Genomic DNA, 12,968 nt, shown 5'->3' with positions numbered 1-12,968 from the left:
ATGAAGCCACCTCATTTGTAGCTCCTTTACGTAATTTTCCATCAACGCTTTTTTGTAGTAGCTCATGATAAATATACATGCGTTCTTCATTGCTTAAGATTCTTAATCTCTTTTTTCTCTAGGTTCTGCTTCAACATTTTCTGCAATATACACTGTAAATTTTTAAAAAAACAAAACGATTACTAGAAACAAGCAAAACTTAGATTTGAATTACGCCACACTATGATTCCACCATTATTTTACATAAAAACATGAGATAAAAACATGAGATAAATTATAGGAATTAAAAGTAACCAAACACACATGAAATTAAAAAATATACCTGTGTCATTGTTTGTTTCAACCTCCTCTTGTAAGTTATCTTCACAGGACTCATCAATATTATTGGTTGCTTCAAACTCCTCTTCTAAGTTATCTTCATCAAACTCATATAACTCAAATATATGTTGGTTTGTTAATGATGTTTCTGTATCACTATCTAAATCCATATTTTATGAGTTGTAAATATTTTGAACTTATAATATGAAACCATACTATATGTACTACTGGTTTTAATTTTTCGGTGGGAAACTTAAGTTTTTATTAAAATAATTGGAGGGAATATTTTTTCCTTTAGCCATTCATTGAAACAATAAGCAATAAGTTTTCCTTTAGCCATTAATGAAAATGCAAGCAGTACGTATTCCTATAGCAAGCAATATTAATTCCAAAAATTTAGGAGTAGTTGAAAAATGCAACGGAAGAGAGAGAGAGTTATGTGGAGAAAATTATGGAATTAGTTATTTGAAGTAAATAATTTAATGAGTACTTATATTAATGAATTTTATTTAGAAAGAGAAAGTATATGGTGGATTAAAATGAGGGTACAATGGGAAAAAAATTATAACAATTCATTTATCTTGGTTGGAGAGCTTTATGCTAAAACGACACTTAAAAAGAAACGGAGGGAGTAAAAAATAATATAAAACTTGACGCGGATTGACTTTGTACCTCGGTTTTTGGTAGGGTGAGGTAAAAATTTTGTCATAAAATATATTATTTATAATAATGTTCGTATATCTAGTATATACATAAAAGTAAGATGAAATATGTCAATTTCAAGGTTGAGGTATTTATAAGAGTTTTTGGGCTTGGATCCCAGGCCCATAAGAAGTAACAACCACTTCTGAGAGAACACGGGAGTGGACAGTTAATCCCCTATTATTTAGAAGAGAATGATTAATTTCCCCATGAATTTATCTCTGTTATGGATTAGACACACATCATTTTACACATTCTCATGCTTCAGGTGAGTTGTCCAAAAAATGGGCGTATTTGAGGAAAGAGCGATAGACCTAGAAAACAAGTGATTAGGAAGGCATTGCGCAAGGTGTTACGTCACTTGCCTCAAATGTTGTCTATAACACCCCAACTTTTAATTTGATATTTTATTTAATTTTTGGAGTGTCTATGTGTGTTTATGGGTTATTCTGGTGTTTTGGAGATTTAAGGGTATTTTAGTATTTTAATAATTACTAGGATTATAGAGTTTGAGAGCGGAGAAATAAAATATGAATTATTTAAATTGTTGGAGATGTTTATATAATTTTAATTATTTAGTCAGAATAGGAGAAAATAGAATTATTAGGAATAATTCATATTTTGAAATTTTTTCTTAAATATTTATTTAAATAAAATAAAGTGTTATATTTTAATTAAAAAATATACTTTTGGAATAAAATATACTTTACTGATGGTGATTATAGGCAACCAGGATGGTGAGAGTTCCTTACCCTCTCATCAACGCTATGAGTGATTTATGTGTTTTCTTTAAATTCTTGTAATTCTGTGGAATATTTGGCCAAATAGGGTTTGGGCAAAACCCCATCAGCATCGATCGTACAATATTTTTATTTTGTGTGTTACTGTGTTTGACCAAATAGGATTTTGGCAAAATCGTATTGGTGACTAAATGGGATTTAGGATAAATCTCTTATGGTCACCGTAATATAATTTGTTGTTAATTGATACACTTGTTGTGATATGAACATATGTTTGGTTGAATTATATATATCTTTTGTGGGTTATACCTTTTTGGAGTTTTTGTGATGTCTGTGAAATTTGAGCGACCTCGTTTGACCTATTTTCCCAATTTCTTGAAAATGTACGATTTGTGTTTTTCTCAATTTTTAAAAAAAAGTCAGAAAACTCGTTTTTTGAAAAATCAGACATTTTTTCACGAAATTAAAAAAATAACTAATTTAAGGGGCGGGGGAGCGCACGGAGGCGGCCCCAGAATCGGGCCGCGGCAGCCACCGATCGCAAGATCGTAGAAATCAGGGGCCACGTGACGGGCCTCGCCGTGAGGCAGCAACCGAAGCCACTCCATAGGTTGGCGACGCTAGTAGAAAGGTGTTACATTGCATGTCGGCAGAGAAGTGTTGTGTCCCGGGTAGGCGGCAAGTCCGGGCGGTTTGAGGCATTTCGACAGTTTTCGAGTTCAGGGAATTTTTCGCTGATATTTGAGTAAATTTTGACATCAATGACCTTAGGGTCAATTTTGAGAAATTTGTCTTAAATTTCCAACCTTTAGGGTAGTAGAGTTATTTACACCTTGTGAGGAGTTGTCAATAGAGTAGTTTTGAACACTTTAGAGTATTTTTGGGCACATTATAGTCATTTTGAGATTTAAGAGATGTTGTTAAGCATTTTTTTAGAACTCTATTGAGTTATAAAAGAATATACTAAAATTTTGAGACTTTTTGAGTAATTTTGATGATTTTAGAGTTGTTGAGTAATAACATAACTTTACTCTATTTGAGATGTAAAGTAATTAATTTTAAATTATATATTTGAGATTAGTAATTCGGTGGGATTATAGTGATATTTGTGATTGAGAACCTTATGATTCAAGAATGGAACCATATGTTGATGACTTTTGAGGTGATTTTTGATGATGATTTGTGAGGATTATTTGAGTTACATGCTTTTCTTTTATACATGACCATGCATGCATATATTTTGTAGTTAGATAGGACTTCAGTCCAATGAGATCAGGTTCAGATAGGAACCATGACAGTCTCATGTCCAGAGAAGAACACGGCTCAGAGAGGAATTGGAGACACATGCAATCAATAGCAAACCTTTGACCTAAAAAACCCAGTACCACATGCATATTGATTGAAGAGTTGGTGCATTAGCATTACAATTTGACTTATGACTATGTGTTGTTTGAATAATATACTTGTTGTTGTTTCATTTACTATCCTGCTGTTAATTTTCACCATTAACATTTGTAAGGTGTATTCATACCCCTTTCTTGTTTGTTTTGTTGACTTTGTATAATGTTGTACAGATACTCACTCAACGGGAGTAGTTGCTTGTGATTTGTAAGATGATCTTGAATATTTTCTTCGCTTATTTTATCGTTATCGTTGGTTAGTTAGTTTTTGATGCTTAGATATTTAACATCGGGGGCATGACGTATTATTTGTTTGGGTTAATGTTGGAGTTTATTTTCTTGAGCAATTTCCTTTAAATAATTATTTGATGTTATAAGATAATTTGAGTTCTGCTGTGAGATTTGAATAATATTCATGAAGTGGTATCAGAGAAGGTTGGCCCGTCAGGCAAGGTTTTTGTGATTTTTATCTATTCCCTGGCATGCGACATGTGTGTGAAATATTGTCGGTGCTCGTCTGTTTTCCTACCACTTGTGAGCAGGAGCGAGATTAAAACAGATGGGGGAGAAACTTATGCTTCTCTGAGATGTTTCAGGTGTGGAAGACTGGTTCATCATGTCGTTGATTGCAAGAGTGAAGGCCTTTGGACATGTCAGTGTTGTTTCATGAGTTTGTTGGAGAGAAAGATACTTTATTTATATCTGCCAATCAGATGAAAGAATTCCTGAAAGACGAAGCTCAAGTGTTTGCGATGTTTGCTTCTTTGAAAGTTAAAAGTAAAACGACGAGGGTAAGGAACCCTCACTATCCCTATGTTTAACCACCCACATATAAATTATTCTTCCCTTACCTCGAATTTGCAGATCGATGAAAACTTTTGGCCTTTTGGGTTTTTCCTCGCTCTCCAAGGTTCATTCATATGTTATGCCTCTTTGCCTCTTTTTCTAAGTTTTGCACGTATTGTCCAAAACTCTACCTCACACTCTCTATTTATTTACCCTAATATATTCTAATCTCCTCTCACCCTCACCCTCAGTTCTCTTACACTCCTACTCTTTCTATTTTTCTAAAACTTTATCATTTTATTTTAACTCAAATATTACTCTACTTTAATTAAAATAACATAAATCTCTCATTTTTCTAATAAACCCAACTATCCCAATAAACTAATTAAATATGATTAATTAATTAAAAAATTCAATTAATTATTTAAAATAATCCAAACCCCAATTAAATAATTAAATAATAATAATAATAATAGTAAAACAATATTAACACTATTTAAAATTAAATCGGGATGTTACACTGACGTCCTAGCCCTATCCGAGAATCTGGCCGGATAGATAAATCAAAGTACCGTTAGGGGCGCGACCATAACACGAATGATTGCATCCAACTTAAAGATGCGACCGAATCACTGATTAAGAAATGTCGACGTATGAATATGTCAAGGGTGGTAAGCGAGATCGGGAGGAATCTCCAAAGGCCAAATCCCTTACAAAGGTTTCTGAAGCCGATCCCAGCGGTGACAAAGAGACACCATCAAAAGAAAATTCTCGTATATCGTTGCCATTACTGGCAGGGAGCCCTAGGAAAACCTTCCTTCCATAGGAACAGCCAAAATAAAAATTGCAGAAATGATGGTTGTTTACAAGAACGAAGGTAGTTCATCACCCAAAGTATCTGACCAACCTATGCTGGGGTTTTAAGACTTTGAGAAGTTCAAAGGCATCCCTAATGAGTTGTCCCCCTGACAATCACGACTATTGTAGGAAAATTTGACGTCTCACATTTTTTTATTGACATAGGAAGCTCTTGCGACATCCTATATTCATCACTGTTTGAAAAAAAAGGATTAGATAAGGGAAACCTGATACCATACAATGACTTAGACATGCAAGCGTTCAATGGGATGACTACACACCCCTAGGGGTATGTGGAGTTGATGGTATCTATGGGGGAAGAAAGAGACCTCAAATCAATCAACACTCAATTTCATGTTATACCATGTAAGAGTCTTTATAAATGAATCTTGGGCAGACCTTTCACAATAGTGTTGAACGCAATGGCTTCTCCCGTGCACCTAAAGCTTAAATATCACAACCTTCATGGAGAGTCAGTCGTTCTGCGCCACCCACCTTGAGGCGGAAGAAAATATACCGCCTCATCTACAGAGGGATTAAGGAGAAGGTATGGCTATGGAAATCAACTTGACCTCCCTCGGCTATCATCTCCAAAACATTAACCTCAATACGCCTCGATGTGGCTAAAATAAGGGAGAGGTCGACAACAAAAATAAGAAGCGGGAATATCGCTTAATTATGTTTCATATTTTATGTCCACATGCATACATACATAAATGTGTAAACTGCTATATACCGTATCTAAATGATTGCCTACAACAAATGATAAAATTTAAATTCTGAAATGTTTGTTCCTTTGTGTTCACATTTCAGTAGTACAAAATTAGGGTATAACCACCACATTTGATGCTTAAAGTAAATATTCCAGGGGTGTTGTTGGAGACACTTTGCACGTCCGAAAACAACAATAGAATACCCTCAGCTTCGAGTGCACCTTCGGATTCTATGGGAGCAGTCAGAGACACTTTTCATGTCAGAATACCATAACCAATTCCATACAGTACCTTGCACACCTTTAGAGTCTAGGGAAGCTGTTAGAGATGCTTTGCACGTTCGAATATAACAATCAATTCCCCTAGGGGTGCTATCAGAGACGCTTTGCACGTCCAAATACAACATTCAAATACCCCCTATCAAAGACCCACACACAATCATGTGCAACTGGCGCCCCCTTCCAGATCTAGCCAATCCAAGGAACGTGAGTGGTGGATCCTAGAGACATCCACCTCAATTCAAACTACCATCTCGGGGAGAGGGACATGTGTAACACCCTTCTAAACCCCACACGCAATTATCACATAATTCAATTAAAATAACAACCACAAGGGTGTCACACACATCAAAAACAGATCCTGCTCCGTAACACGGGTTACAAAACATCACATAAACCAGTCAGCGTATGCCCACCTTCACTTAGGGTATCATCGCAGCATAATCATTATCAAATCAATTAAACATATCAATTGCAATTTAAGGCATATAGTCTCAATCTTTAACTTTCATAACACCACAAAAGAGTTATAAATTTAACTCATCATAATATCGAATCTCATCAATCATAAATAACGACTTCAACAAAACAAAAAAAGTGAAAACAAACTTCCCCAACCCGATGTTACATTGACCAGAGAAAGAACCTACTAAAGAAAAATGACAAAACTATGGGAAGCCACTCCAAGAGCTACCTTCCATTTACTCCAGCTATACTACTGTTAGGGACCAATTATCACTACTTTTCATATATTATTATTGGTCCCTTTTACCATTTTCTTATCGTTTACACTTTTATTCTCACAATTTAGTAAGTATGCAATTAAGTTTATTTTAGTTATGTTTTGAGTAGATATTTCACTTATTTGTTAGTTTTGTAGATATTGTGGACAAGAAAGCATTGGATTGCATGAGCAAAATTTGGAAGGAGCTTGATGGGCATTTTGGAAGCATTTGAAGAATAAAGTTTGGAATAAATAATGTTGAGGAAGCTTGCAAGGCAAAGAAGCTGTACTTCCTTCAGTTCGCGCCGCGAACCCTGTGAAGACAGCAAGCTTTTTAATTATTTTGGGCCACTTGTTATGTTTGGAGCCCAACTTAAGTGTGACATTTTTAGAACATTTGGAGATCACTTTTCTGTTTTAGACCAAAAGGAGATTATTAGAGAAAGTTTGAACTCTTTAAACACACAATGGGAGAAAAGGAAAGATTATCACAAGTTTTATAATAGAACTCTAGAGGCCATTTTCAGAATCCATTCCATTTGTTTTGCTGTCAAACATGGTGATGAGGAGCTAAACCCCACTTTGTCAAGATTGGAGGTAGTAGCTATCCCTTATTGATTATGTATTCCTATTAACTCTTGTATGTGACAATTGATTATTGATGTAATGATTGATACTTTCACCCTATTTTGAATATTCAGATTTGGGTTATTGTTGAGAAAGGTTATTCAAGTCTTGACTTAAAGTATGCTTTCAAGTAGTGAATAAATTGTAGAAATAGATTTATACATTACTTTTCTTTTGTATCAAACATTAAAGATTGTTATATTAATAGTTAGATGGAGAAATCGTCTAAAGATTAATATAGTGATTATCACAATCTCATTTAGAAATAAATGTTATTGAGAGGATACTTGAATATTATCAATAATCTTGAATCCATATAGTTGTCACTAGGGAAACATAAGAAATTGGGATAGTGAACTCCAATCTTGGCAAGCCTTTTATATTTGATTTAAAACTAATTTCATTGTCTTAGTGTCATTTTAATTAAGAGATAACAATTCACTCAAAAACAACTTGGTTACTTTTCAAACTTACAACAATTGAGATTATAGAACAGCGGTAATATCAACCAATCTTTGTGGATACGATATAAAAATATTTGCCGGAAATATACTTTTCAACAAATTGGCGTCGTTGCCGGGGATTGGTGTTCGATATTGCAAGCATTGCAATAATTCATTGTTCTAAGTTTTTTTATCTTACTATTATCACTCTTGTGTTTCACTTGATTTGTTAGTTTTGTAGATTCTAGTGCATGCGAGGAAAGGCTACCGAGGAGAAATTTCAATTCGATCCCGAAATTGAAAGAACACTTTGAAAGCTCAATAGCAAAACACGAAGAAGAAGGAAACTAGCTGAAGAGAGGAAACGGAGAGAAGAAGCATCTACTTCTTCACTTGTTCAAATTGAAGAAGTGGGTGTAGAAACTTTTGAAGGAAACATGACGGGTGGAGTTCCTACCGAAATGTTCGCCAATAGTCCAAGGCGGAATGCCCAATTTGCTCGTGGTGGAAGGAACACGGAGATGAAAACCAGAATCCTCCAACTCCTTTATGAAAATCCATTCACCGGAATGGACCATGAAGATCTGTATACCCATCTCACCAAATTCTATGAGATTGCGGGTTCTACGGGAATAGAGGAAGCGGGTGAAGAAGCATTATTCAAGAGAATATTCCCACATTCCTTAGTGGGGAAGGCAAAAGAGTGGTATCTTGATCAAGCACCAAGAGTGATGACGGATTGGAATTTATTAGAAGAAAAGTTTCTAGAAAGATATTTTCCTCAATCCCGATTCATGGAAGCCAAAACAGCTATTGTGGTATTCAATCAAGGGAGCAACGAGTCTCTAAACGAGGCTTGGGAAAGATTCAAGTCAATGTTGTGAAAATGCAAAGGCCATGGTTTTGATGAACTCACTCAAATCCATATTTTTCTAAATGGGCTCCAATCGAATCACAAGACACTTTTGGATGCTACCGTGGGTGGCTCTTTTATGTCAAAGAACGCGAAAGAGGCGAAAGTCATTATTAACCGGATGGCACTCAATGATCGTCAAAGTCAACATGATTGTAGTCCTTCACAAAGGAAACTGGGAGTTCTTGAATTAAATACCAATGATGCTATTCTTGCCTAAAACAAGTTACTTTCTCAACAAGTGGAGTTACTCACTCAACAAATGTCCAAACTTCCACAATAAATGAAGGAAATTCAAGGATCTCAAGCTAGACATCAAGTGGCATGTTGTGAACTATGTTAAGGAGATCATCCCACCGGTTATTGCCCTCCATTGGAAGAAGCGAGTTATGTGAACAACCAAAATCAAGTTTATCAAAGGAAACCTCCACCTCACAACAACTCATATCAAAGTAACAACCAAGGCTATCAACAATCAAGATTCAACAACCAAAATTTTCAGCAACAAAGTCCATATCAAAGTCCAAATTCTCAAGTCCAACAATCGCAAGGCGGAAGTTCAAAGCTAGAAGATACTCTCACACAATTCATGCAAGCCTCCATGGCAAACCAAAAGAGCAGGCAACTATAAAAAAATTGGAGAATCAAGTAGGCCAACTTGCGAAGCAATTGTCAGAACAACAAGTGGGTTCTTCTTTCTCCGCCAATACTCAAACCAATCCGAATGAGCATTGTAAAGAAATTGTTACTAGAAGCGGTAAAGAGGTGACGAGTGGAAGAAATGAGGAGGTTGCAGTAGAGGATGATATGAACGTCGTAACTGAAAATGAAGAGAACGAAGTGGTGGTGGAATATGAAAAGAAAAAAGAGGAAAAAACTGTTCAGTTCGCGCCGCGACCCCCTTTGGCGCCGGGAAAAGATCAGGGTCAAAATGGTTTAGCTGAACAGGAGGGTGAAGCAGGTGAGAAGAAAGAATCAAAGGCAAGAAAGAAGAAAAAAGGAGATAAAGGAGTGAGTGTTATTCCAACTTAACATCTACCTTACCCGCACGCACCATCAAAGAAGGAGAATGCTAGACACTATGCACGGTTTATGGATATATTTAAGCAACTTCAAATAAATAATCCATTTGCCGAAGCATTAGAGAAAATGCCAAGGTATGCGAAGTTCATGAAGGATATTCTCACAAAGAAGAAGAGATATGTGGAAGACGAGACGATCTTGCTTGGTGCACGTTGTAGCGCCATAATCCAAAAAACTCTCCCAAGGAAGGAATCCGATCCGGGCCGAGTCGTTTTACCTGTGACCATTGGAGGTACTTACATTGGCAATGGTTTGGTCGATTTGGGATCTAGCATCAATTTAATTCCTTTATCCATTGTTAAAAGATTGGGGAATATTGAGATGAAATCTACGAGGATGACTTGGCAACTAGCCGATAAGTCTACCACTTCACCATATGGAGTTGCTCAAGATATGCTAGTAAAGGTGGACAAATTCTTGTTTCCAGTAGATTTTGTGGTAGTGGACATGGATGAGGATCATGATGTTCATCTAATTCTTGGAAGACCATTTATGAAAACATCCCGAATGATGATCGACATTGATGATGGACTCATGAAAGTAAGAGTGCAAGATGAAGAGGTAACTTTCAATCTTTTTGAAGCCATGAAGCACCCTAACGACAAGCATGACTCTTTTCGAATCAATGCCACCAAGGAGGAAATCGTGGAGGTTGCAAATCAAGTTCATTTTTCTAATCCGTTAGAGAGATCTCTTATAGGAGCTTACAATGTTTTAACCGAAAATGAAGAACAAGAAATTGAAGCATTTTTGGAAGAATTGGAGTCTTGCGGAGAGATTGCTTATCGCGAGGAGAAAAATGAGGACTTGGATGTGAAAAAGAAAGTGGAAGAGCCAAAGTTAGAGTTAAAGATGCTACCTCCACACTTGAAATATGTGTTCCTTGGTAATGATTTCACTAAACCGGTGATCATTAGCAATGCCTTGTACACAAAAGAGGAGCATAAGTTGATACAAGTGCTGAAAAAGAATGAAGGTGCAATAGGGTGGGTATTATCCGATTTAAAGGGTATTAGTCCGACTTATTGCATGCATAAGATCATGATGGAAGAAAATTACAAGCCCGTTTCACAACCTCAAAGGCGCTTAAATCCATCAATGAAGGAAGTGGTGAGAAAAGAAGTTGTCAAACTATTGGAAGCCGAAATGATTTATCCTATCTCCGATAGTGAATGGGTGAGTCCGGTGCAAGTAGTCCCAAAGAAGGGTGGTATGACGGTTGTTAAAAATGATAAAAATGAGTTGATTCCAACTAGAACGGTACCGGATGGAGGATGTGCATTGACTATAGGAGGCTAAATCAAGCTACAAGGAAATATCATTTCCCGCTACCTTTCATGGACCAAATGTTGGAAAGGTTGGCCGACAAGAATTTTTGTTGTTTCGTAGATGGTTATTCGGGTTACAACCAAATTTTGGTCAATCCGGCGGATCATGAGAAAACGGATTTTACATGTCCTTTCGGAATTTTTGCTTACCGAAGAATGCCTTTTGGATTATGTAATGCACCGACAACATTTCAACGGTGTATGCAAGCAATATTCTCGGATTTGATCGAAGAGTGCATTGAGGTGTTTATGGATGACTTTTCCGTTTATGGGTCGTCCTTTTACTTATGCTTGAAAAATCTTGATGTGGTTTTGGAAAGATGTGTGAAAACAAATTTAGTGCTCAATTGGGAGAAATGCAATTTTATGGTCATCGAAGGTGTTGTTCTTGGTCACAAAATCTCTTCCGAAGGGCTGGAAGTTGATAGAGCAAAGGTGAAAGTCATTGAAAAACTACCACCTCCAACAAACATCAAAGGAGTAAGAAGTTTTCTTGGACATGCCGGATTATATAGAAGATTCATCAAGGACTTCTCAAAGATAGCGAAGCCCTTGAGTAATTTGCTCAACAAAGGTACACAATTTCTTTTGGATGAGTCGTGTCTAAAAGCATTCCATGAGTTAAAAGAAAAGTTAGTCACCGCACCCATAATCGTTGCACCTAATTGGACACTTGATTTTGAACTGATGTGTGATGCAAGCGATTATGCGGTTGGTGCAATTTTGGGTCAAAGAAGAGCTAAAAATTTTCATGCCATCCACTATGCTAGTAAAGTTTTAAATGAGGTGCAAGTCAATTATGCGACAACCGAAAAGGAGTTACTAGCTATAGTGTATGCATTATAAAAATTTAGAGCTTATTTGATCGGGTCCAAAGTTGTAGTTTACACCGACCATTCGGCAATCAAGTATCTACTAACCAAGCCGGATTCCAAACAAAGACTAATTCGTTGGATTTTGTTATTACAAGAATTTGATTTGGAAATCCGGGATAAAAAGGGTTCCGAAAACTTGGTAGCGGATCATTTGTCCCGATTGGTTAATGTGGAAATTACAAGTAAAGAAGAAGAAGTGAGGGAAGAATTTCTGGACGAAAAGCTTTATGCGATTCAAGTGAGGCCTTGGTTTGCCAATTTTGCTAATTATAAGGCAACCGGTTTGACACCGGAAGACCTCACTAGTAATTAAAGAAAGAAATTTTTAGCGGATGCAAAGTACTATGTGTGGGATGACCCGTATTTGTTCAAAGCGGGTGTGGACATCATTTTAATAAGGTGTGTGACACTTGAAGAGTCAAAAGATATCCTTTGGAATTGTCATAACTCTCCGTATGGAGGTCATTATAGCAGTTTGCGAACAGCCACTAAAGTCTTCCAAGCGGGATTTTATTTGTCGTCCGTGTTTAAAGACGCACATGAACATGCAAAGAATTGTGACACATGCCAAAGAAGCGGAGGGATAGGCAAACGAGATGAAATGCCTCTAACCAAAATGTTGGAAGTGGAAGTCTTTGATTGTTGGGGCATTGATTTTGTTGGCCCATTCCCCTCTTCTTTCTCTAATGAGTATATTCTTGTAGCCGTTGACTATGTGTCAAAGTGGGTAGAAGCAATCTCTTCACCTAAGGCCGACTCCAAAACCGGGGTAAGATTTCTAAAGAAAAAAATATTTTCACGTTTTGGTGTGCCTAGGGTGTTAGTAACCGATGGGGGATCACATTTTTGCAATACACCCTTGGAAAAAGTCTTGGAACATTATGGTGTAAAGCATAAAGTGACTACTCCTTACCATCCACAAGCAAATGGTCAAACGGAAGTGTCAAATAGAGAAGTAAAAAGGATACTTGAAAAAACTGTTTCAAGCTCAAGAAAAGATTGGTCTTCAAAATTGGATGAAGCTTTGTGGGCGTATCGTACCGCCTACAAAGCTCCTATTGGACTAACCCCGTTTCAGATGGTTTATGGGAAGACTTGTCATCTCCCAGTAGAGATGGAACATAGAGCACTTTGGGCTCTTAAATTCTTGAACTTTGACTCCACTCTAGCCGGTGAGAAA

The sequence above is a fragment of the Lathyrus oleraceus genome, chromosome 6 (genome assembly GCF_024323335.1).
Source record: "Lathyrus oleraceus cultivar Zhongwan6 chromosome 6, CAAS_Psat_ZW6_1.0, whole genome shotgun sequence".
NCBI classification, from domain to species: Eukaryota; Viridiplantae; Streptophyta; class Magnoliopsida; order Fabales; family Fabaceae; genus Lathyrus; species Lathyrus oleraceus.
Note: the sequence above shows the minus strand (reverse complement) of the source record.